Below are 26261 nucleotides of genomic sequence, written 5' to 3'. Positions count from 1 at the left end.
TAGAATTTCTACAATTCCCTCCAAACATACCACCAAAAGCACAAAATTTAACAACACACCATTCCAATCTCCTGGAGATAGAAGTGCAGGCACTATTGCAAAAGAATGCAATCGAATTAGTGCCAAACACACAAATAAACACAGGAGTTTACTCACTGTACTTTCTGATACCAAAGAAGGACAAAACGCTGAGACCAATCCTAGACCTCAGAGTAGTGAACACTTTCATCAAATCAGACCACTTCCACATGGTCACACTACAAGAAGTATTGCCATTGCTAAAACTACACGACTACATGGCAACTTTAGACCTCAAGGATGCTTATTTCCATATACCAATACACCCATCTCACAGGAAATACCTAAGGTTTGTATTCAAAGGAATACATTACCAATTCAAGGTACTGCCTTTCGGATTAACAACCGCACCAAGAGTCTTTACCAAATGTCTAGCGGTAGTCGCTGCACACATAAGAAGGCAGCAAATACATGTGTTCCCATATTTGGACGACTGGCTAATCAAGGCCCATTCGTTCATACAGTGCTCAAATCACACAAATCAGATCATACAAACCCTCTTCAAACTCGGGTTCACCGTCAATTTCACAAAATCCAAAATTCTGCCACGCAAGGTACAAAAATACCTGGGAGCCATAATAGACACATCAAAGGGAGTAGCCACTCCAAGTCCACAAAGAATTCAAAATTTCAACACCATCATACAACGCATGTATCCAACACAAAAGATACAGGCAAAGATGGTATTACAACTCCTAGGCATGATGTCATCATGCATAGCCATTGTCCCAAACGCAAGACTGCACATGAGGCCCTTACAACAATGCCTAGCATCACAGTGGTCTCAAGCACAGGGTCACCTTCTAGATCTGGTGTTAATAGACCGCCAAACTTACCTCTCGCTTCTGTGGTGGAACAACATAAATTTAAACAAGGGGCGGCCTTTCCAAGACCCAGTGCCACAATACGTAATAACAACAGATGCTTCCATGACAGGGTGGGGAGCACACCTCGATCAACACAGCATACAAGGACAATGGAACGTACATCAAACAAAACTGCATATCAATCACCTAGAACTTCTAGCAGTTTTTCAAGCACTAAAAGCTTTCCAACCAATAATAGTTCACAAATACATTCTCGTCAAAACAGACAACATGACAACAATGTATTATCTAAACAAGCAGGGAGGGACGCACTCCACGCAGTTAAGCCTGCTAGCACAAAAAATTTGGCATTGGGCAATTCACAACCAAATTCGCCTAATTGCACAGTTTATACCAGGGATACAAAATCAACTCGCAGACAATCTCTCTCGAGATCACCAACAGGTCCACGAATGGGAAATTCACCCCCAAATTCTGAACACTTATTTCAAACTCTGGGGAACACCTCAGATAGACTTGTTTGCGACACGGGAGAACGCAAAATGCCAAAACTTCGCATCCAGGTACCCACACAAACAATCCCAAGGCAATGCCCTATGGATGAACTGGTCAGGGATATTTGCTTACGCTTTTCCTCCTCTCCCTCTCCTTCCTTACCTGGTAAACAAACTCAGTCAAAGCAAACTCAAACTCATATTGATAGCACCAACTTGGGCAAGGCAACCCTGGTACACAACGCTGCTAGACCTATCAGTGGTACCCTGCATCAAATTGCCCAACAGGCCAGATCTGTTGACACAGCACAACCAAAAGATCAGACACCCAGATCCAGCATCGCTGAATCTAGCAATCTGGCTCCTGAAATCCTAGAATTCGGGCACTTACAACTTACCCAAGAATGTATGGAAGTCATAAAACAAGCAAGAAGGCCATCCACCAGGCACTGCTATGCAAGTAAATGGAAGAGGTTTGTTTGCTACTGCCATATTAATCAAATACAACCATTACACACAACTCCAGAACATGTAGTGGGTTACTTGCTTCACTTACAAAAATCTAACCTAGCTTTCTCTTCCATTAAGATTCACCTTGCAGCAATATCTGCATACCTGCAGACTACCTATTCAACTTCCCTATATAAAATACCAGTCATTAAAGCATTCATGGAGGGCCTTAGGAGAATTATACCACCAAGAACACCACCTGTTCCTTCATGGAACCTAAATGTTGTCCTAACTAGACTTATGGGTCCACCTTTTGAACCCATGCACTCCTGCGACATACAGTTCCTAACCTGGAAGGTGGCATTTCTCATCGCCATTACTTCCCTGAGAAGAGTAAGTGAGATTCAGGCGTTTACTATACAGGAACCTTTTATACAACTACACAAAAATAAAGTCGTCCTAAGGACCAATCCTACATTTTTGCCAAAGGTTATTTCACCGTTCCATCTAAATCAAACAGTGGAACTTCCAGTGTTCTTTCCACAGCCAGATACCGTAGCTGAAAGGGCACTACATACATTAGATGTCAAAAGAGCATTAATGTATTACATTGACAGAACAAAAAACATCAGAAAGACTAAACAACTCTTTATTGCATTTCAAAAACCTCACGCAGGAAACCCAATTTCAAAACAAGGTATAGCCAGATGGATAGTTAAATGCATCCAAATCTGCTACCTTAAAGCTAAACGACAGCTGCCCATTACACCAAGGGCACACTCAACCAGAAAGAAAGGTGCTACCATGGCCTTTCTAGGAAACATCCCAATGCAAGAAATATGTAAGGCAGCCACATGGTCTACGCCTCACACATTCACCAAGCACTACTGTGTAGACGTGTTATCCGCACAACAAGCCACAGTAGGTCAAGCCGTATTAAGGACATTATTTCAGACTACTTCCACTCCTACAGGCTGATCCACCGCTTTTGGGGAAATAACTGCTTACTAGTCTATGCAGAACATGCATATCTACAGCGACAGATGCCATCGAACTGAAAATGTCACTTACCCAGTGTACATCTGTTCGTGGCATCAGTCGCAGTAGATTCGCATGTGCCCACCCGCCTCCCCGGGAGCCTGTAGCAGTTTGGAAGTTACCTTCAATTATTTCTATATGTATCATCTCAACCTTAAATAGGTGCATACTTAGTCACTCCATTGCATGGGCACTATTACTACAATTCAACTCCTACCTCACCCTCTGCGGGGAAAAACAATCGAAGATGGAGTCGACGCCCATGCGCAATGGAGACAAAAGGAGGAGTCACTCGGTCCCGTGACTCGAAAGACTTCTTCGAAGAAAAACAACTTGTAACACTCCAGCCCAACACCAGATGGCGAGCTATTGCAGAACATGCGAATCTACTGCGACTGATGCCACGAACAGATGTACACTGGGTAAGTGACATTTTCATTACTTTTCAACACACTAAGATCTACACATAAACAATATCAATGTTTTCCAATGCTTCCAGGAATGCTCAGACATGCTTATGATATTTTACAGGAACCAGTAAAGGGCAGAATTATCACTCCTAGACTGGATAAAAAATATAAACCTGCACGCTCAGACCCAGTGTTTATAAAAAATCAATTACCGCCTGACGCAATTGTATTTAGCGCAGCAAGAAAAAGGGCCAACAGTTAGTCCACAGGAGATGCTCCTCCTCCAGACAAAGAAAGTAAGAAAATAGATGCAGCAGGTAAAATAGTAGCTTCACAAGCTGCAAATCATTGGAAGCTAGCCAACTCACAGGCTCTTTTAGCTAGGTACGATAGGGCCCACTGGGATGAGATGGAAGAACTCTTGCAATACCTTCATCCGGAACACCTAAAGAGGGGACAACAGATAGTACCTGAAGGGAAAGCAATATCTAATAATGCTATTAGATCCGCTATGGATGCAGCTGATACAGCAGTCAGATCAATCAACACCAGTGTGCTTATTCGAAGACATACCTGGTTAAGATGTTCAGGGTTCAAACCTGAAATACAATAGGCTGCCATAAATATGCCCTTTGGCAAACAACATCTATTTAGCCCAGAAGTTTGACACAACCATAAACAAAAAAAAAGATTCTGAAACAGCCAAAGCAATGGGTGCGTTACACACCACACCCAGTAGAGGTACTTTTCGTGGACCACAGTTTAGAGGGGGTTTCAAACTATCAGCCTCAGAAAAAGCAACTCCTCAACAAAACCAATCCTTGTAATTCTACACAAAAGGATTGTTTAGAGGCTCATATAGAGGATCTAACAATAGAGGAAGAGGTAAATCATCCACTTCCAGAGGTTCCTCTCACTCAAATAAACTTTCGTTCTCACCATTCCCACAGAGCACACGTCTCCTGTGGTAAAAAGACTGGTAAAATTCTATCCACAATGGCACAACATCACTATAGATCAGTGGGTTTTATCAATTATCCAACATGATTACTGTCTAGAACTCATTTCCACACTACCAAACATTCTTCCTTGTTCACACAGCCTGTACACTTCAAATTTGTCGACAACATACTCAATACATCGTAACGATCCTACACAATCTAGCATTCACCATAAATTACCAAAAATCTCACCTGCAACCATCACAAATACAATCGTATTTAGGAGCAATTCTAAACACTCAATCAGCATTGGCATACCCAAACCCAGTCAGGATTCAAGCATTTCACAATCTTATATCACAGCTACAATACAACCACACTTATACAGCAAAGCTGGTGATGAAACTATTAGGGATGATGGCTTCATGCATAGCAATAGTACCCAATGCCAGACTTCACATGAGACCACTTCAGCAATGTCTCTCTCAACAATGATCTCAGGCACACAGTCAAATTCAGGATCTAGTGTTGTTGGACCGCCAGACTAACTGCTCTCTGCAGTGGTGGAACTCCACCAACCTATTAAAAGGGCAGCCCTTTCAGGACCCTGTGCCTCAGATGACAACAGATGCATCAATGATAGGTTGGGGAGCTCATCCCAACAACCTCACTGTACAGGGGGAATGAGACTCAATCTAACAAACGTATCACATAAACCACTTGGAATTACTAACAGTATTCCTAGCACTCAAAGCTTTTCGGTCACAAATCACACAAAAAATACGTTTAAGAAGGACAGACAATATGATCACTATGTATTATTAGCAAAAACGGGGGGGGGACACATTCAAGACAATTGTCCCTTCTAGCACAAACAATTTGGAAATGGGAAATTTACAATCACATTCAATAAGTGGCAGAGTATATCCCAGGGATACACAATTAACTAGCCAACCTCTTAAGCAGGACGCAACAATAAGTACACAAATGGGAGATTCACCCACAGATGATTCAACTATACTTCCAAATGTGAGGAACACGAGAAATAGACCTTTTTGCCACAAAAGAAAACGCAAAATGCCAAAGCTCCGAGTCCGGGTACCCACACCCTCAATCCAAGGGCAATGCTCTATGGATGAATTGGTCAGGGATATTTGCTTATGCCGTTCCACCTCTCCCACTAATTAAATTTCTGATCAAAAAGATTAAAGAAACCTCACTCACCATGATTCTCATAGCTCCCACGTGGGCATGTCAACATTTGTACACAACACTGTTGGACCTGTCTGTAGTAGCACATCACAAACTACCAAACAAACCAGACCTGTTGACTCAAAAGAAAGGTCAAATCAGACATCCAGATCCCAGTATACTCAACCTGGCAGTTTGGCTCCTTACAACTTCCAATAAGAATGTATGGATATTCTAAAAGAAGTACGCAAACCCACAATTAAACAATGTTATGCAGTGAAATGGATTTGTTTTGTCTACTTTTGCCAGCCTAAAAATATTGACCCACTTAAAGCATCAGTCCAGGATATTGCTTGCTATTTGTTACATTCCCAAAAAGTAAACCTCACATATTACTCTATTAGAATCCATAAAACAGCAATAGCTACTTACCTCCAAAACAGACAACATACTTCCCTCTTTAGGATTCCTGTTATAAAGGCTTCTATGGGGGGTCTTAAAAGGGTTATTCCTCTTAGAGCTACACCAGCCCCTGTGTGGAATCTTAGGGGGTCATTACGACCCTGGCGGCCGGCGGTATGTTGGCGGTAACACCGCCAACAGGCTGGCGGTGTTCCGCCAGCAATTATGACCGTGGCGGATTTGCCACGGCCATACTGCCGGCCCCTCCATTTTCCCGCCAGGATTCCGCCTGGCGGTCATAATCCCCATGGCAGCTGTGCAAGCACCGCTGCCATGGGGATTATGAGTCCCCGACCGCAGGCCTGTCCATGGCGGTACACACCGCCATGGAAAGGCCGACGGTAAGGGGACTTGGGGTGCCCCTGGGGGCCCCTGCACTGCCCATGCACTTGGCATGGGCAGTGCAGGGCCCCCATGCATAGACTGGTCGCGCATTTCACTGCCCGAATTTCGGGCAGTGAAATGCCCGACGGGTGCTACTGCACCCGCTGCACATCAGCATTTCCGCCGGCTCTATTACGAGCTGGCTGCATTGTTGATGTGACATTTCCGCTGGGCCAGCGGACGGTAACACTGTTACCGTCCGCTGGGCCAGCGGAAATGTCATAATAGGGAGACAGAAATACCGCCGGCAATGGCAGTATTCTGTCTCCCGCGGCCTCGGCGGTCTTTTGAAAAGACCGCCGAGGTCGTAATGACCCCCTTAATATTGTACTCACTTGGGGGGCGGTAGACAAATTGGTTTTAGTATTGCTGGATCTAGAGAAGGCTTTTGATACTGTGGAGTGGGACTACCTACGGGCAGTCATGCAGGGAATGGGATTTGGCCCTCATTTTTGTACTTGGGTTTGTTTGTTGTACACTGCTCCCACAGCGCGTGTTCGGGTGAGCGTAGAGCTGTCAGACTCCTGGGCGATTGGTAGGGGGACCAGACAGGGATGCCCACTGTCACCGCTCCTCTTTGCATTAGCGGTGGAGGCGCTGGCGGTCTGGCTGCGTGAGGAATTGGAGCCCTGGGGTGTGCAGGGGGGACAGGTTACTCATATTGTCTCCCTATATGCTGACGATGCGTTAATATACCTTCGAGAGCCACACGTTTCGGTCCCCGTGTTGTTACAGTTGTTGGAAGAATTTGGGGCTGTATCTGGTCTACGGGTGAACAGGAAAAAATCAGTCCTGTTTCCTCTAGGATCACTATGTGATGCCCTGCCGGAAGACTTGCCAGGCGTGGGGCTCAGGTAGGAACTCAAAAGTTTTCGATATTTGGGCATATGGGTCACACATACGACGACGGCACATGTGACACATAATGTGGAACGGGTGGGGAAGGGTCTGGAGCTCTCTGTCTCATTCTGGAATAGGCTGCCTATATCCGTGATGGGGTTTGCGGCTGTGGCCAAGATGGTGTTCTTGCTGCAGTGTCTTTACCTTGTCCAGAATCCTTTGTTTCCGTTGGCAGCTCGGCTTTTCAATCACCTAGACAGCTTATTGATTTCCTTGGTTTGGGCTGGCCGTCGTAGCAGGGTGGCGTTGTCCACGTTACAAAGGGATATGGAAGTTGTGGCTTGGCACTCCCTAATATTAGACTCTATTATTATGCAGCTCATTTACAACATGCTGCTAAGTGGATGACGCAGACGGACAATTGGGAAAAGCGACTATTCGCTGGCATGTTGGGGGTTAAGGTATTGGTGCACGTATTAATGATGGGCGTCGGTCAGAGACTCCTGTCCCTTATTTAGTTAAGACTACAGCAGGGGTCTGGGAACAGGGGGTTAAGAAAATATGAAAATACTTCAACGTGCCCCCTTTGATAGGGAACTAAAGATTTGGAGTCTAGCCCCTTTTCAGGATTTGGATACTTTAATGTCAATGGAAGCTTGGAGAATGGGTGGCTCCTTAGTGGCGGGTGACTTATACCCTAATGGGGAGCTTATCTCCTTTCAGGAGGTTCGAGATACGTTCGAATTGAACACTGGACAGTTCTTGCAGTATGCCAAGTTTGTGAGTGTGGCTCAAGAGGTCTGGTCTGGGAATCCGGTGCCCCCCCCCTCCCCCCACCGGCATCAAGGGTGTTGAACTGGTTAATAAATTGGGGAGAATATTCCCATCTGGTTACCCTGTTTTATAGAGCGCTGGGTGGGGATTGTGCGGGGTGGAGTGCATAGGGCCTGGGATCGAGAACTGGAAGACTCTCTAGAAGTTGCGGACTGGAATATGGCACTGTCTCTGGTACGCACGGTCTCCTGTAACCACAAATTTAAGTTGTTCACTTTAATTTTGTTCATCGTATATACATTACTCCTGCTCGACTCAACAAGATGGAACCGACAAGGGAGACTAGGTGTCCTCGATGTGGGAAGACAGATGCTTCCTTTCTCCACTTAGCCTGGTCCTGCAGGGAGGTGCAGCAATTTTGGTGGGTGGTATGGAAGATAGACGGGGTCACCGGTCTGGGGCTCGAAGCGACGCCATTGACTTGCCTCCTGGGTATATAGCGGAGACCATGGGGTAAGCGCGTCCCATACAGATTTGCACAGCTGGTGCTGGCTAAGCGCAGGGTGGCTATAGGCTGGATGAGCACACAAAGCCCATCCTTTTCTAGTTGGACCCGTGATGTTTTGAAATGGGGTGTTGCCGAAGAGCAAAACATGAGACTGACACGTAGGGAGGAAGGGGCTCTCTCTGACTGACATAACGCCGTGGAGTACATTATTAGAACGCTTCACAGGGGTTCGAGAGTCCAGCTCTGATTGGAGCACTGATGATGATTGTTGACTGTGGAATGTTATGCTATACATTCAAGTGACAACCAACTCTGGTAATATGGTAACGCTGATAAACATGGTATATGAACGACTTGGTTACATGTGAGCTCCTTGGGAAGGGGAGGTGGGGGTAGCTATTGATAGCTATTGTTGATCTGATTGGATATGTTCCATGTTTCTGTCTGTATGTGTCATCATCCTCCGCCCGGGAGAGCAATGGACATTGCGGTATCTCACATTGAAAAGCACTGCTGGTTTCTGTCTTTGTCTTTAAGTTGTTCTATTATAAACTCGCTAAAATAGAGTTATAAAAAAAATTGTACTCACCAGACTTATGGGGCCACCTTTTGACTCCATGTATTCTTACCCTCTTCGGTTTTTGTCATGGAAGGTTGCTTTTTTAGTAGCAATCACTTCTTTAAGGAGAGTTAGTGAAATTCAAGCATTCACTTTAGAGGAACCTTTCTTTAAAATTCACAAAAACAAAGGGCCAGATGTATGAAAGCATTTTGCATTCGCAAACGGTGTGAATGCCCATTTGCGAATGCAAAATGCCAGTTCAGAATGTATGAAATACATTCTGAACGCAATTTTAAGGAATCGCTAAAATAGCGATTCCTTAAAATTGCGACCCTGTTTAGAGAGTCGCAAATTGCGACTCTCTAAATTAGAAATCGCAAATAAGGATTCCTTATTTGCGATTTCTTAGCACATGTATGAAGCAATTCCTAAATGCGATTTTGGCATTTTGGAATCGCTAATTACCACCAAGTTGAACTTGGTGGTAACCAAGTGCAAAATTTAAAAATGCATTTAAAATGCATTTTTAAATTGTACATGTAAAGCACACATGCCCTTTTGGCATGTGTGCACCTTACATGTCCCCAACATTTTTTTGGGGGTGCAGCAGAGGGGGCCTTAGCCCCCCAGCTCCCTGGAGTTTTGCATTTCCAAAATTGCGATTTCTGGTCCAGAAATCGCAATTTTAGAAATGCTAAAAATTTGCAGATATGGGCCAACAGGCCCATAGCTGCGAATGGGGCCAGTATCGCAATTTGCGATTCGGTAATAGCATTTGCGATTTTTAAGAAATCGCTATTACCGAATCGCAAATGTGATACATGGCACTTTGCCAGTCGGAAATAGCGATTTCTTAAAAATCGCTATTTCCGAATCGCAAAGGCCCGTGATGATACATCTGGCCCAAAATTCCTCCCAAAGGTGGTTTCACCTTTTCATATCAGTCAGTCAGTGGACTTGCCAGTCTTCTTTCCACAGCCAGATTCAGTTGCTGAAAGAGCTCTTCACACCCTTGATGTTAAAATAGCTCTCATGTACTATATAGACAGAACAAAAGATTTCAGAAAATCAAAGCAACTTTTTGTGGCATTTCAACACCTCACAAAGGCAATCCCATTTAAAAAAAAATGGATTAGCACTATGGATAGTCAAATATATACAAACTTGCTGTCTTAATGCGAAAAGACAGTCACCAGTAACTCCTAAAGCTCATTCCACTAGAAAGAAAGAGGCTTCAATGGCATTCTTAAGCAATATACTAATGTCAGACATATGTTAAGCAGCCACATGGTCTACACCTCACACATTTACTAAACACTACTGTGTGGATGTATTATCTCGCCAACAAGCAAATGTTGGACAAGCAGTGCTTAGAACACTATTTCAAACTACTACAACTCCTACAGGCTAGCCACAGCTTATTTTCAGGAGGGGACTGCTTTACATTCTATGCAAAGCATGTGTATCTACAGCTACACATGCCATTGAACTGAAAATGTTACTTACCCAGTAGACATCTGTTTGTGGCATGTACTGCTGTAGATTCACATGCACCCTCCCTCGTCCCCGGAAGCCTGTGGCCGTTGTAGTATTATATATTATAACTATGTATGTACATTGCATGGACATCTCATTTCTTTACTATATATGTACATATACACTTGGACACTCTTTACTTCACCCTCCTGCGAGACAACAATCTAACAAAGGATTCGAAGCCCATGCGCACTATCACTGAGAGGAGGAGTCACTCGATTTTGTGACTCGAAAACCTTCTTTGAAGACAACTTGTAACACTCTGAGCCCAACACTAGATGGCGGACTGGTGCAAAGCATGTGAATCTACAGCACTACATGCCACGAACATATGTCTACCTGGTAAGTAACTATATATATATATATATAAGTAACTATATATATATATATATATATATATATATCTATATATATATATATCCAGGCTAGAAAAATCTACCCGACCACTCGCTATGGCGAGTTTTATTTTATGAGGTTGAGCTATTTTTAGATTCCACTCGACCCTTCTGGCGAGTGGACAAAGAACAGTTATTCCGTTCAGTCAGAAACTGAATTAGCAGTTAAGATGGCTTTTAAATTTTATTCTAGTCACATTTGCTCTCTATTCAGAGACAGAGGTCAAAAGTCAGTTTGTCTTTTTGCAATGCAAATACTTTTCCTTGTGACTGCAGAGTTCCAGGATTTTGTAAGGTGAACTGTCTTACCTATGTGAAATGGAAGGCTTTTGGTATCAGGGTTTTCCTAACACACAACATTTATATAACTAAGTCAACTTTTCGAACAATTCAAAATATATTTCAGTAGCTGTGAAAGACCATTTTTTCTACTTCTGTGTGATGAAAAAAATATTTTAATTGAATGAAAAAAAGTCAGAACACTTTACTTGGTGATGTGCAAATGATAAATGTTTTCTGAAACCCAATTTTCACAGATTATTGTTAATACACTATCTCGTTTTGTCAGTAAAGCTGCAAGTTAGTGGGAAGGTGTTGGACCTGGCTTTTTGACAGGGACATCCCCAAACTTTTTGCCTCCTTCCTCCTATTTTTTCTGACCTGTTGTTGTTGGCTTTTGACCTCTGGGCACTTTACCACTGCTAACCAGTGCTAAAGTGCATATGCTCTCTGGGTAAATTGTACTACTGATTGGTTTATCCATGATTGACTATTTAATTTACTTGTAAGTCCCTGGTAGAGTGCACTACATGTGCCTAGGGCAGGTAGATTAAATGCTACTAGTGGGCCTGCAGCACTGGTTGTGCCACCCACCTCAGTAGCCCCTTAACCCTGTCTCAGGCCTGCCATTGCAAGGCCTGTGTGTGCAGTTTCACTGCCACTTCGACTTGGCATTTAAAAGTACTTGCCAAGCCTAGAACTCCCCTTTTACTACACATAAGTCATCCCTAATGTGTGCCCTAGGTAACCCCTAGAGCAGGGTGCTGTGTAGGTAAAAAGCAGGACATGTACCTGTGTAGTTATGTCCTGGTAGTGTGAAACTCCTAAATTCGTTTTTACACTACTGTGAGGCCTGCTCCTTTCATAGGCTAACATTGGGGCTGCCCTCATACACTGTTGAAGTGGCAGCTGCTGATCTGAAAGGAGCAGGAAGGTCATATTTAGTATGGCCAGAATGGTAATACAAAATCCTGCTGACTGGTGAAGTCGGATTTAATATTACTATTCTAGAAATGCCACTTTTAGAAAGTGAGCATTTCTTTGCACTAAAATCTTGTTGTGCCCTTCAATCCACGTCTGGCTAGGTTTAGTTGACAGCTCCTTGTGCATTCACTCAGACACACCCCAAACACAGGGTACTCAGCCTCACTTGCATACATCTGCATTTTGAATGGGTCTTCCTGGGCTGGGGGGGTGGAGGGCCTGCCCTCACACAAAGGACTGCCACACCCCCTACTGGGACTCTGGCAGACAGGATTGAGCTGAAAGGGAACTTGGTGCATTTCTTAGAGACTCTTTGAAGTCACCCCCACTTCAAAGGCCCAACTTAGTATAAAACAGGGCCTCTGCCCTACCTCATCAGACACTTGCTGGAGAAGAAACCAGAACCAGAAACTACATCCTGCCAAGAAGAACTGCCTGGCTGCTCAAAGGACTCACCTGTCTGCTTTCTACAAAGGACTGCTGCCTTGCTGTTGCCCTGCTGCCTTGCTGAACTCTTGTCTGGCTGTGAAAGTGCTCTCCAAGGGCTTGGATAGAGCTTGCCTCCTGTTCCTTGAAGTCTCAGGGCCAAAAAGACTTCTCTCTTTTACTTGGACGCTCCGTGCGCCGAAAATTTCGACGCACAGCTTGTTTCGCGGCGAGAAAAACGCCGCACTCCGACGCTGATCAACGCGACGCTCTGGGGACGATCGAAGATCCGACGCACGGCCTCGCAAGGACAACGCCGCCCGACCTCTAGAGGAGAAATCGACGCGACACCTGCCGTGAGATCGTAATTTCAACGCGCAGCCCCGCAGATCGAAGTCTAGAGGAGAAATCGACGCGACGCCTGCCGTGAGATCGTAATTTCGACCCGCAGACCGACGCGCAGCCGGAGAACAAGCAGGAAAATCCACGCACAGACCCGGGACATCTGGTAATCCCCGCGATCCACAGAAAGAGACTGTCTACGTGCCGGAAAACGACGCCGACTTCCCCGCGTGGAAAATAACGACGCAAGTCCGTGTGTGCTGGGGAGAAATCGACGCACACACCCTTTTTCCACGCACCTCTTCTCTTGTGGCCCTCTGAGGAGATTTTTCCACTCCCAACCAGGTACTTGTGCTTGAAAGAGACTTTGTTTATATTCTAAAGACTTAAGACACTTTCTATCACTTTTCAGTGATATCTTTACAAATTCGGATTGCACCTTTGATCATTTTGACCTGAAGATACCCAGATAAATATTATATATTTTTCTAAATACTGTGTGGTGTATTTTTGTGATGTTATGCTATGGTGTTGTATGATTTATTGCACAAATGCTTTACACATTGCCTTCTAAGTTAAGCCTGACTGCTCGTGCCAAGCTACCGGAGGGTGAGCACAGGCTGATTTTGGATTGTGTGTGACTTACCCTGACTAGAGTGAGGGTTCTTGCTTGGACAGTGGGCAACCTGACTGCCAACCAAAAACCCAATTTCTAACAGAAGGTTTTTGGACATTTCTTGGAAATGACAGTGCGCTACCACATCATGCTTTAGGAATATATTTATTAAAAGTGAGTGTTCAAACATAAACTGAGAAACACTCCTGCCCTGATGGCAAAGCTATTAGTAAACAAAGAGGCAAGTCATGCATGGATCACGTGTACCCTGTATGTGGGCTAGATTTATTAAACATGGAGCAAATGTTTAATGTATTTAATCAAACAAAAGAGGATTTTTTTTACAGCAGAAATGCTGACCTCACATATTTGAAGGTGCACCCACGTGAGAACACAGAAAAAGGCGACTGTAAAATATAATATTTGACTAGGGTCACGCAATTTGAGACCCAGGTCAAGAACGTTACAGTTAGGTAGGTTGATTCTTCAAGCTACTGGACCTGCAGGTCTAGTAACATTTTTATGATTTTTCAAGGCCTGTATATACAGCCAACTGGAGGGCTAATAGATAACTGTAAGAAACCTCATGGGCTGGCCAAATACCCTTTAAGGGTGCCCATGGCATGCCCTTGCTGAGCCAAAGACAGAACAAACAAAGGTATATATCAGAGAGGTTAGCTTGCAGCGGATCAATCGGACTTTCCCTGCACCAGGTCATAAATTTTAACCATCACTCAGACTAGATCAGCTTCATGTATGGACAGTGAGCTGCCAAGATGACTTCCTCAGAAAGATCAGGTCTGCTCAGCTAGTTCCACTTGATCTCCATGCATGAAGGTGCAGGCTGAGGAGGTTTGCTCATAGAACCCTGCCCTGCTGTTAGGAAAGTAGGTCCTCTAGAAGAGATAGACGAAGCAGGGAGCTGATGCTCTTATCAGAGAACCAGATACTCTGAGCCCAGTCCGAGGCTCTCATGTTTAACATGGCCAGGTCCATTCTGACCTCTGTCGGAACACATGGAAGTAACTGCAGAGGTGGGGCACGTAGAGGAGGCTAGAGTCCCAACAAACGCAGAGAGCATCACGCAGAGAACCTTCAGGCAGAAAGTCTAGTGCAGCAAAGTTTGATAGTGGTCATTCTCAGCGATAGGAAAAATTACTACCTAAGGCACGCCCGACTGGGCAAAGACACCTTGAACTATGCCTCAATGCAGAAACAACTTGTGATTGACTAGATGGCATCTGAGCTCATCCGTCCTGGCATTCAGGGATCCTACTAGGTTGCTGACAGTAAAGGTAAAGCCTTGAAACATCAGACTGTGCCACAGTTTCAGCATCTATGTGCACAACACATATAACCCCCACACTGTCCTTCATGTTGGACATGGTGTTTGAACTGTCCATCAGAAGCTGTACAGGACTACCCTTGATAATCAGCAGAAGGCCTTGAGAGGCAAGTGGATGGCATGCAGCTCTTGTAGGTTGATGGTGGTGTCACTGCTCCAGCAGAGACAGGAGTACTCTGATTTCCACCTCCCGAGCAGGAGCCGATGAATCCTTCACTACTGTAAGCCATGAATCTGGTAGGGAGAAGAACCTGACACTTGTCACATTCATATCCTTTAATCCACCATTGAAGGACTCAGGCAGCCTCATCTGACACAGGTGCCTGTGAGGCATTCCCAGTGTTAAGTCCATTGAAAACACAGGTTGCACTGCAGACCCTACATGTGCTAACAGACAGGAGATTCCAGCAAGGTATGTGAGGCCAGGGGACAAAGAAACATTAGAATGGTTCATCCAGCTCACAACCCAGGACCGTGCCTGAAACACCCAGATTATATCCAGAATATGCCAGGCTCACTGTGAAGGGAGAAAGGCTTTGAACAGCACTGTGTCCAGAACTACCCCTATTAAGGCTATCCCCAGCACCTGCTGAAGGTGTAACTTCAGGTCGTTGATGGAAAACCCCAGGAAATAATGTACTGAGGTGGTCATTCGCAAGTTGTGACAAGCCCATCTTCAGCAAGCAGTTTCCAAGACACAGGAAGTTGTGCACTCACAACCTGACCAGAGAAGATAGGTTGAAACCATCAGCTTTGTGAACAGCAGAAGCCAGAGGTTATCGCACAAGGCAGAAGAGCAAACTGAAAGTGTTCCTTCAGCATGACAAATTTGAGGAAACGCCTGTGGGACTGAAGGTAGAGTATATGAAAGTATGTTTCATGCAAGTCCAAGGGCACCATCTAGACCCTCGAGTGTAGAGTAGAGACAACTTGGGCTAAGGTCAACATTTTGAATTTCTCCTTCTGAAGGACAGCTTTTGCGAAAAACGAGGTTCAAAAATTAGCCTGAGTCCACGGTATATTTTGGGCACCAAATAATAAGAATAACACTGGTTGCCTCTCTCCTACTCTGGTACTCTCCCTATTGCCTCTTGGGCCCGCAGTGACACAATTTCTTCGGTAGGAATGGAGGTGTATTCTGTAAACGTCTCACTGAAGACAGGGGGAAGTGGAGGTGGGATGATAGTAAGGAAAGGATGTCATCTTTTTTATTGATCTTTTATATCTTTCTTACCGACATCCATAGGCATTAATATGTTTTATACATTACATTGTGACACTTGAGATTCATCCCTGCTATTCAGTACATCCTTTTCCATAACTGCACTTCTTAAACACTGCATAAGACCACTTGTACCGCTTCACATTCTAACTAAAAATCCTACAAAAACAGTTAACTTACAGTGTTGCATTTATTATTTTCCATGATGTAATCACTATAGGTGTATTAACTCATCCCTAGTATCTTGAATGTGTCCCATCTATCAAAATGATCTCAGAGAAGAAGGGGCTGCTTCTAAGTATACATCCAGTGAGAGAGGGGGAACCCATCTAGTCTATATGCAGTCCCGTCCCTGTTATAGACCTATTGCTTTCTTTTAAGGAGACAGTAATGGAATCCCATGAGGTAGCAAAGTCAGGTTTTCCTAGCCGTCTCTTGTTTCCACATAGAAGGCTGTTCCTTCACATTCTGCCCAAGTGAATAATTCCGTTTTCCATCTATGTATGTCAGTCCCTTCAGGATTTCCAACTCATTGCTGTTTGTCTTTTTGCTAGTGCTAGGTACGCAGACATGCTAGTGGCTTTTTTAATCTTGGAGCACGGGAATAACATTAATATGCCTGCCTCTGGGATTGGCCTGAGAGCTTTATCAGTTGCTTTATGAACCATTCTTATAACTGCTTCACAGTCCATGGTGATAACCCTGCAGCCTGAGGTTGCAAACAAGTGATAATGATCTGCACTCAATTCCTCGTATCTGGGACAACCCATTTGAGTGTCTGGCGAAAATATATTTAGTCTCCTGCGAGTGATGTGAACTTCATGTTTGTGATACACATGAATTAAGCCAAACTTTTGTATCCTTTGACATTTTAGGTGTTGCAGATAATATTAAGCTCCAGTCCTTACCACTGATCTGTTTTCCTGTCCAAAGTCAATTTATTCCTCACTCATATTAATTTATGCCTAGTCCGATCTACCAGCACTTTATACAATAATAGCACTTTACTTTTTCTATTTGTAGTATATATCGTTTTCTGGCCCAGGTGCATTGGGAGTTTGTGCATTACCAGCCACCGTTTTTTTTTGTTGTTTTTTTTTTTGGAGGGATGCTCTTATTGAGCCATGGTGGAGAAAGTGTCCTACATGTATGTCAAATTACTAATTCATCAAAGTTACTAACTTTACCACCCAAACGATTCTACTCCTTTTTCTGTCCATTGCCTCACCTAACTCCTATCAGTCTGTTGCATCCACCTATGTATACTTTCCATTGGTAATTCTGGGGTGTATGGAATTTTGCTTGTGGTTCATTTATTAGGGTCCCCGTGAGAGTAGAGTCATCAGTATTACTCGTCTGGGGTCCAGCAGAATGTTAATTAATTGGAGTTAAGATTCATATTCCCTATAGCGTTTTAGGTCTCACTTAAGATGGTGCATGCACTGTCGACCTGTTCTATGCAGTAGACTTAGAGGCCATCCATTGCTTACCATTAGTTTCCTTCTTTGTCACCCTCATTTGATTGCTTCTTATTGGTTAGCTGCCGTAATCGTTCTTCTTGTTCGTCCACCGGAGCAGAGCATCGACGTGTGACTTGTGTCCTTCCATTGCTCGTTTTGTTAGGTGCAACGTTTTATTTTGGGCTTAAGCTCTGTACCAAAATGCGTCTGCTTCAACCTACACCAGTGAGTACTTCCCCTTCTGAATTACCCCCGCCCTCCGTTGTCTGTGTTGCTGCTTGCCCCCGCACTCCATCATCTTTGTTGCTGCCTGACCGCTCCCTCTGTTGGCTGCAATGGTGGTTGCCCCCCACTCCTCCTCATCCATGTTGCTGTGTTGCTGCTTGCACCTCCATCGCAAAAAAGTGTTATGATGCAGACACCACTTGCTGCGTCACAGCCCCCTCCCCAACCTTCTGTTGTCTGTGTTGCCTCTTCCCCCAGACCTCCTTGTGGTCTGTTCTCACCACCTTCTATCCATCAAGTAAAAAAAAAACACACAATGGCAGTGCTGTGTCATAGCGTTTTTTTTAAGCATACAGCCATGCTCCACAGCAACCATGTTGCTTTTTGTCACCACCCTTCCTCATCAGTGTTGCTGCTTGCTCCCTTACCACCCCTCCTCCCTTCCCATCCATAACCAAAAAAAAAGATCTATGATGCGAACTCTCCTGGCCGCATCAAAACACTTATTTCCTTGCTGCTTCACCCCTTGCCCTCTCTTTAGCAGTAAAAGAAAGCATAATGTTGCTGCCGTGCTGGCCGTGTCATAGCACTGTTTTTTCAAAATAACTTTCAGCTGTGCTGTACAGCAGCCATGGCGCTATACAACATGGCTAAATATTGACAAAACCAATAGCTGTTATCTCGTAGGCAAGACGTACTGGTCGTCCACTTCTTGTTCCTTCTGCTCCTCGAGTTGCCTGGTTGCTCACTTCATTTGGGTCGACAATACATAAATCCAAATTTGGCACTGCCATGCTTCCCTCAGCTGTCATGAAGCTTTAGTATAGTCCGTGCTGCCAGAATACTATGTCAAATCTAATTGGATTGAATCCGTTTCCTGGAATATTCTTTTGTTTTGGCACTCTGAGTGGAAGTGTGGCAAAATAATACTAAAATCCGGACAGTGCCCCCATCCTCAATAGTGCAGTTTTCCAGCCTCCAGTTATGGTATTGACCCCTGGAACCCCAACATTCCTTTAAATGAAGCTACTGGTTGCAGTGTTTTGCTCCTTCTTTCAAGGGAGAACACAGTAGATTTTTACTCAGTTTACAATTAACCCTAAAAGCTCCCCAAACCACATAGTTCCTCATTGGCATCTACTAAGTCAGTATTGATAACTCATGTGTACAGCAACATATCATCTGCGTATAGGGAAATATAACACATACAATCCCGGTGTCAATGATTCCCTTCAATAAACAACCCCATCTCACTCAGCCTGCAAATGGTTCAACTCCTGTGGCATAAGCAGAGGCGACAATGGACATCACTGCCGGGGTCCCCTTCCTACTTCACAGAATATAATCTGTCCGTGCGGATACAACTATAATACAGTTTTCCAAGCTGTCAATCCACCTCCCAAACTAACATTCATTATTGCATGTAAATATTTCCATTTGAGGGTGTCAAACATTTCCTCAACCCCAACGGAAAGCATCACTGCACTGGGATCGGTTTTTCTGGCTACCTCCATAACCTAGAATAGAGTCTGATATTTATTGCAGGATTTCTCTCTGATATAAATCCACATTGATCTGAATGGTGTGCCAGTGTCAGCATCATCAACACTTATCAGTGTGCTAAGTATTTTATAATCTAGACTGAGTATTGGCAAAGGTCTGTGTGATTCTACCTCATTGCCATACGTGCCTGGCTTTGGAAGTGGTACTACAATGGCCTCCCTAGTGGATGGTGGGATGCATCCTTGTTCTTTCATCTTGTTATAATTCTCATTCAGTCCAGGTGCAAGTTGATCTGTAAATATCAAATCGGCCTGCATGCCCAACATACCGGACACTCTACACTGGCCACACTTTTGATTGCAGCTCTAACTTCTGTGTACATCACCATCTACTGCTTTTGCTATCTCTTGGCTTATTGATCGGGGTACTGCTTCTTTCAGGTATCTATTAGTGATGTTCTCAGACTCCCCCTTTCTTAGTACATATAGGCCCTCATTCTGACCCTGGCGGTAGAGAACCGCCAGGGCCAACGGGGGCGGGAGCACCGCCGACAGGCCGGCGGTGCTCCCTTGGGCATTCTGACCGCGGCGCTTTGGCCGCGGTCAGAACGGGAAAACCGGCGGTCTCCCGCCGGTTTTCCACTGCCCCTAAGAATCCTCCAAGGCGGCGCAGCTCGCTGCGCCGCCGAGGGGATTCTGACAATCCCTACCGCCATCCTGTTCCTGGCGGCTCGCCCGCCAGGAACAGGATGGTGGTAGGGATTGTCGTGGGGCCCCTGGGGGCCCCTGCAGTGCCCATGCCAATGGCATGGGCACTGCAGGGGCCCCCGTAAGAGGGCCCCGCTAGTATTTCACTGTCTGCGTAGCAGACAGTGAAATACGCGACGGGTGCAGTAGCACCCGTCGCACCTTCCCACTCCGCCGGCTCGATTACGAGCCGGCATCCTCGTGGGAAGGGAGTTTTTCCCTGGGCTGGCGGGCGGTCTTTTGGAGACCGCCCGCCAGCCCAGGGAAAAACTCATAATACCCTCCGCGGTCTTCTGACCGCGGAGCGGTATAATGGAGGGCGGCATCCTGGCGGGCGGCCTCCGCCGCCCGCCAGGGTCATAATGAGGCCCATAGTGTTCTGTAATAGTCAGTAAATACCTCATTCCTGTGTACCTTTGTCTATCTTCATTGAGTCGCATTATCAGACCCCTTTTTTCGGATTTGCCTTTTTGGACAGGCCAACATGCTAGCTCCTGTATCTGTTTCTTTATGTGTTTTAGGTCGGTAAGCCTTATAATCGAAGCATCGAGCCTTTCCATCAGGGGTGCCTTCCTTTTTCTTTCTTCTGAAAGTCGTCCCTGTAGTCTCTACTTCAGTGGTTCCCAAACAATGGTCCGCGAAGCCTCCTCAGGGGGTCTGTGACTGCATAGAAAATTAAATAACATTAATAATAAAGTGTATATAAATAAAGTGGCCCAATGTACAATTGAACATGTTTAAATATACTGTAAATGTCAGGGAATTTGAAATTGGAGGCTAAAAGTTAAATTACTATTCTAAGATTGATTTGTGGGAGCAGTGCAGGTGCATCAAACAGAACAAAGTATGGACGATGTGTGTCTTCAGTTGAATTTAGAAAAGCGCCAACCTTCCTATTAAAATTATTATTATTTTTTAAAAATGTATTTATATTTGGTTACAAATGTGTTCGATGGAACGCTGTATTTTCTGTGTATTGTTTTGCGGACAATGTTTAGGCTAGGGTCTCTGGCTTCCAGTAATGACTCAGTGGGAGGGGGGTCCCTAATGATTTAGTAGGGTGTCCCCAGGTTTCAATAATGATAAAGCAGGGGTCCACAGAAGTCAAAAGGTTGAGAAACACTGCTCTACTGCATTTCTAGCTCTTTTAACACCTTTTTTTTCCAATGTTCATCTTTGACCTGCCAGAATAGCTTGAATACACTGGCCTCTGACGACTCTTTTAAGCACCTCCCTTTCAATCCCTGCTCATGAACATGTACCTCTCTTTTAGCTGCAATCATTACAGATATGTTCCCCCAGTGGATTTTTGAATTCTTTGTCCTCTAATACTTTGTTTTTCAATTTTCAAAAGTATATTGTTGTCCTAGTTCTTCCCCATAGAGGATTGTGGTGAGAAATCCACCTATATTACTAAATAATTAGATTATGAGCTGCATAAAACTTATACAAATGAACATGTAAATCATGTACCCCAGACTAATGTGAGTTCTCCTTATTTTGCGGATATAATGTCTGCCAGCAGTCTGTCAACTGTCATCTCCTCATCATGCCTTAAGTGCTCCATTCATTTACTCAGGGTTTGAGAGGTCTAATGGAGGATGTGACTTATCCCTCTCCGAATCAGCCACACAAGTAAAATCGTTCCCCAAAATTCTGGGATAATGAAAGGGACCAGCCATGTGAGTCAACAGTTAATCTAAGAAGGCTTGTTGATCAATATTGGGGGAATATATGTTGATTACCGCTATATCTTTTTCATTCAGCTTTTCTTTCACTATCACAAACCTGCCCTCCTTATCTTTAACCTCAGTATTGAACTTGAAGGCCACACCTGGTCTCAAAACCTATTATATTAAAGTTGTTCTCTTCATCTTCTGTGCAGGTCTTTACCCTCTGATTGAATCAAATATGTCTCCTGGAGGAAAGCGACATGGGCACCCCTCCTTTCAATATAAAACAGGGATTTTGTGGCTTTTTTTATACACTATTGAGACCCCTCACATTCCATGTTAAGGTCTTCAGAATAGCCAATTTACTAATCAATATTCTTAATAATATATGGCCGTCTTCCTCTTTCACATGTTTCCCTTCCGTGTTTTGGTCCACATCATAGCCATGAGTAATTAGCCAACGGCCCATTCCAGTTAGAAAACCACTCTGTTACCCTGCACTCTGTGTAACAACAAACTTCATCAATAAGTTACCTCATTACCTCTCCCTTTCTAAATAGGATGACAGTGGTCTCCCATCAATTAACTCTAAACATTGTAGCCTGAATGCAGCTGTTGCTGGTGCCTCAGTTGGCCACTTCGCTGCATCCACTAGGTATCCTATTCAGTCTTTGAATCACCTTTGCCCCCACTAAGCCCTCCAAACTACATACACTGACTTAGGCAAGGAACACACCGCATGATGCTGTGACAATCTCCATCCCTATCCTTCCATCATCAATATCTAGACCTTTTGGAGTCCTCTGCAAATTATCTACTGTTCTGATGGTCAGGTTAGGCAAGAGCTGTGGTGAGACAGTATTTTAAGTTATTTCTGAATCTGAGCTTGATCCTTCATCTGCTGTACTCCAGTATCCAATGCTTTGTCTCTGCACTAAAGTAATGTTGATACTGTTTCCTTGTTGGTGTTTTTGTTTGAGTTTGTTGTCTAATGTTATTCTCTCTTCGTTGCTCAGAGATAACAGAGATAGTACAGGGGCCCAAGATCTTTATCTCAAAGGCTTCAGTCCACTTCCTGGTCTCCTGTGGGTCTTTGAGAAAATGTGGCTCATTGCCAACCATAATTTTAAACCTGCATGGGAACGACAACATATTGTAGTACCATTTCACGAAGCTGCCTCCTAATCCCCAAGAACAAGGCTTACAGTTGCTGCACGGCCAACATGAAGTGAGGAAATAGCATGGCTTTCGTGCTTGCAACCCAAGAAGGGCTGCTCTTCCTTGCCTTTTGGAGCAGAGAATCATTTTCTCTGTAATCTGATTTCCATTGGTTTTAAGCGAGTCCAATCATCCGTTTGTGTTGCTAAAGGTGCCCTAAGTGGGAAGGGGATGCCCAGACGTGGGTCCCTTGCTCAGCGTGCCACTGTATTCAAGCTAGCCTGGCTGATGAAGGGTGATACCCTGAAAGTGATCCCATGATGCTTGTTTCCGGTCTGGGGAGGACCTGGCCTGGCAGTTCAGGCTGGACTGATCCCATGGGGAACAGGGCCAAGACTGATTTGCTTATCGCTGGGTCTAGATCGGGGTGGAATGGTGAGTAAAAGAACAATGGATTAAACCCAGATCTGTGACTGGGGTTGAATGTTTGCATTTTTGAGTATTCCGCCATCATCCTTTTGTGTTGCTAAAGTTGCCGTAAGTGGGAAGGGGATGCCCAGACGTGGGTCCCTTGCTCACTGTGCCATTGGATTAAAGCTAGCCTGGCTGATGAAGGGTGATACCCTGAACCGGTCCAAGGATGCTTGTTTCTGGTCCAGGGAGGACCTGGCCCGGCAGTTCAGGCTGGACTGGTCCCATGGGGAACAGGGCCAAGACTGATTTGCTTATCGCTCGGTCTAGATCGGGGTGGAATGGTGAGTAAAAGTACAATGGATTAAACCCAGATCTGTGACTGGGGGTGAATGTTTGCATTGTTCAGCATTTGGTCCATCATCTTTTTGTGTTGCTAATGTTAGGAATTTACAACACTAGTAGCTCTAACTTAAGCACACACGAGACCCATTGCATTGCAAATGCTTGTTTTACCTGGTACCCCAGTGGCAGATGGTCTGAAAATGTGAGAGGTGTACACACACTGGTGGAGGCATTGGAAGTTGTGCTGGTGCAAACCCAGTGCTTCCCTCCCACAATGCTATATAGAGCCTAGGAACCATGATTTAGATGGGATAGGAACACAAAAGATTTATGTCGCTGCTCCTGCCCCACCAAACTCCAAATGAAGCCCCTTGCCTTAATCATTTTTTTCTTTTAAAGTGGGCCTTTCTAGATAGCCTCCACCTATACGCCGTTCTGTGCCTCTGAATGTGTTAACAGAGATTGAGGACTGTGAGGTCTAGAATCCTCCTCCCCCACCAACTTGTTGGTATCTGTTCATTCCCCTTTTCGGGGACTGCTGAGTTTTAACATTCTCTCCGTGAATGTGCATCATTCTCCAACTATCTGGGATAAGTAAGGCATGCCTTCCGCCAGGGATTCTGTGGCCTCTATATTGATCTGAGCTTTAAAACCAATTGATACTGCTGCTGCAGATACGATTACAAGTTTTTGAACTTGCATGTTAGCCTACATGAATTGAAATAAAATGCTTATTTGCATTCCTTCATGTTTTGGTTTTTTTTTGTTGGTTATTTTCTTTTGTTTTTTGTTATCTTTCATCATTTGTACACAACATACAAATGAATCCTGATGACAGTTGCAGTTACAAATTTAAGAAAGGTATATATGCCCCCCACCCTCATTATTGTGTCTACTGTTTCTTCTTAGTCACAACTGGTTCCACTTAAACTGTGTGATATTTCCCTCATCTTGCTGGACATAGTTTGTTAATCTTAAATTTTTTCATGGGTGCTGGCTTTGCAAAATAAATACATTTTCCTGTGATAGTAACCTGTGTGTCTTTCTTAACATTCTAACTTCCTAAACAAACAGGGGAAATCTACATTGTAACTGCACTCAAATGAACTGAATGAACACCAGCAGGTATTTTGTAACACTCATTACTTAGTCATTAAAATACCCGCACTGAATACAAAATTGCTTTCATAACGTTGAGGAATGACTAGTAAGTAGATTTGCACCTAATTGTTGAATGCATAGCACAGATTGTGAAGCTATTTTATTGGATTTTTACAGGCTATGAAAGTGATTGTATTTGCTAAGTTATAGCTTTCACAAAAGAACTGCAATTTGCTAACATTATTTAATTTTTTCATTTTTTTTTAGGGTTTCAGTAATTGATTGAGTTGTGGACTCAAGAAAAACAGTAGTTGGATAAATGATGCTTCTCTAAAGTAACCCATTAAACGGCTGTATAGACATATGTGCCTGTGCCCCTTAATTATGGCACCTGTATCACACATCCTGGATGACCACGCTGTCTGCTAGGAAATGTACGCGGATGATGCACAGATCCTCTTAAAATTGGAAGAAGGTTCAGGAACGCAACATCACGTTACGATCTTCTTGATTCTAGTCCAAGTATGGAGAACCGAAACTGGCTTTCTCTAATAACCAAAAAAACTGAAATCTTATTTCTAGACCCAGTCGGCACCCCCATCTCAACCTTTTACCTGGGACTGCCTCCGAAGGCCATCCAGAAAGTTTGTAATCTGGTTGTTTTCTTCAGCAGCATTCTTTTCCCAATGAGAGGTCAATCACAAAAAATGCATTTCACCATTTGTGTCTGCTTCAGAGCATCCCTTCCTTTTCTACACTACCCTGAAAAGATTACACTAATCCTTACATTGCTGAAGTCCCACCTGGAATATTACATCAGTACCTTCATCGGCCTCCCTAAGAACTTGATCAATACCTTGCAAGTAATTCAGAACTGTCCAGCAGGGCTCACATGTGGTCTCATGTGTAAGATCACTTCACCCTTGCCTTTATCGCCATTTGGACTACCCACTGAAATGAGACCTAATTGTAAAAAGATATGCATGAGCCACAACTCTGTTTAAAGCTGTGCAACTGGTTACTTGTCTAAATGTTTCATCGATATAAACCAAGCAGCCAAAGGACCTCCCTTTAGAACTCCCTTCCTTATCCAGTGAGACCTGTAAGTGACTTCCTAAGGTTTAGAAGAAACCTAATGATTTTAATGTGTTGCTCCTTGTACAGCCTGTGCTCTGCTGACGTCAGCCATCCTACTGCCTGGTCCATCACAGAAGAGCCTCCTCATAACTTTGAGATGCCTATAACTGTTTGTTGATTACAAAGTCCTCCTCGTCAAGGTTTTCCCATCTTCTAATCCATTATTATTTATTTGCCGAATTCAATGTTATCTATGTTGTTTCTGTTTTGCCTGCATGCCATTCCATTGATGTGTTGTTAACTGTCTCCTGCCCTTTCAGAGCTCAGACACAGCAGTGTTTGGTTTTAGTGATAACAAAAAAACTCTAGATAAATTAGTAAAAACATAGGAACTCCTTTATGCCATATGTTTATAGATCATGGTCACGAACCACAGACTCTTTGAAGGACGTGCCCTT

General features: G+C 44.2%; 1 protein-coding gene across 1 annotated transcript in view; it reads left to right on the top strand.

Moving 5' to 3' along the window:
* The window catches only part of PHYKPL (5-phosphohydroxy-L-lysine phospho-lyase), a 273652-nt gene extending 247650 nt beyond the window's left edge, over nucleotides 1-26002 (top strand). Inside the window, exon 13 of the mRNA XM_069199277.1 lies at nucleotides 24994-26002. The gene's annotated coding sequence lies outside the window, so the exon portion shown is untranslated. The remainder of the gene's footprint in view (nucleotides 1-24993) is intronic.
* Nucleotides 26003-26261: the final 259 nt, after the last annotated feature.

The sequence above is a fragment of the Pleurodeles waltl genome, chromosome 7 (assembly GCF_031143425.1).
Source record: "Pleurodeles waltl isolate 20211129_DDA chromosome 7, aPleWal1.hap1.20221129, whole genome shotgun sequence".
Classification (NCBI taxonomy): domain Eukaryota; kingdom Metazoa; phylum Chordata; class Amphibia; order Caudata; family Salamandridae; genus Pleurodeles; species Pleurodeles waltl.
This window is presented reverse-complemented; position numbering and strand designations above follow the sequence as displayed.